Below are 1,264 nucleotides of genomic sequence, written 5' to 3' on the forward strand. Positions count from 1 at the left end.
CAATTATTATATATGCATTTGGGGTAGAAAAAAATTTCCTACGCCGTGGCAGCCGGCCGTAGGAGGTCTCCATTGTCCAGAAAAAGCTATTCTGTCAAAAGTTTTTTATTTTTCAAGTTTTATTCACTTATTTTTCTTAACTTACCAGTTTTAGCTTTCATAGTTAGACTTTGAATTTTTGTCTGAAATATTTTGTGTTATCTTCTCATCATTTTATAAGGTTGCTCACAAAATTTCAAGTCATTTGGATATCATTTGAGGGTAGTTGTAGTTCCAACCTACACCTTTATTTACATGATAAGGCAACTGGTTATGTGCATGCTGAATGTAGTGTATGACTAGAGGCAATCCATCTGACTTACAACCCTTTGATCCTGAGATAGATAGGACATTTCATAGATTAGTTAGGCATCATTTTATACCTTTTGATCATTCTGAGCATTCCATTACTGGTGAATCTGTGCATTCTGTTATTGGTGATTTTGAACATCCTGATCTTGAGCATTATAATTTTGAGCATTCTAATTCTGAGCATTCTGATTTTGCACATTCTGAGAACATGGCACAACCTCCACCCCGTGAGAGGACTCTAAGGGAAATGGTTGCACCTGATTTCACCTACGAAAGCTTGTGCATCCAATACCCTGATGAGGATGTCCCATATGTTCTTAAAACTGGACTGATTCATTTGTTTCCAAAGTTTCATGGCCTTGCAGGTGAAGACCCACACAAACATTTGAAGGAATTTCATATTGTCTGCTCCACCATGAAACCCCCAGATGTCCAAGAGGATCACATATTTCTGAAGGCTTTTCCTCATTCATTAGAGGGAGTGGCAAAGGACTGCTTGTATTACCTTGCTCCAAGGTCCATCACGAGCTGGGATGACCTTAAGAGAGTATTCTTAGAAAAAAATTTCCCTGCTTCCAGGACCACAGCCATCAGGAAGGATATCTCAGGTATTAGACAACTCAGTGGAGAGAGCCTGTATGAGTATTGGGAGAGATTTAAGAAACTATGTGCCAGTTGCCCCCACCATCAGATTTCAGAACAGCTTCTTCTCCAATATTTTTATGAAGGACTCAGTAATATGGAGAGAAGTATGATAGATGCTGCCAGTGGTGGAGCCCTTGGAGACATGACTCCTACTGAAGCTAGAAATTTAATTGAGATGATGGCTTCCAACTCCCAGCAGTTTAGCGCCAGAAATGATGCCATAGTCATTAGAGGAGTGCATGAGGTAGCTACAAACCCATCTGCATCA

At 39.9% G+C, this 1,264-nt stretch overlaps 1 non-coding gene across 1 annotated transcript; it reads right to left on the reverse strand.

Moving 5' to 3' along the window:
• Positions 1–937: 937 nt before the first annotated feature.
• On the reverse strand, positions 938–1,044 carry LOC114404640. Its single transcript, XR_003665095.1, has one exon. It is a non-coding gene; the product is annotated as a small nucleolar RNA R71 (small nucleolar RNA).
• Positions 1,045–1,264: the final 220 nt, after the last annotated feature.

Source organism: Glycine soja, chromosome 2 (genome assembly GCF_004193775.1).
Source record: "Glycine soja cultivar W05 chromosome 2, ASM419377v2, whole genome shotgun sequence".
Taxonomy (NCBI): Eukaryota; Viridiplantae; Streptophyta; class Magnoliopsida; order Fabales; family Fabaceae; genus Glycine; species Glycine soja.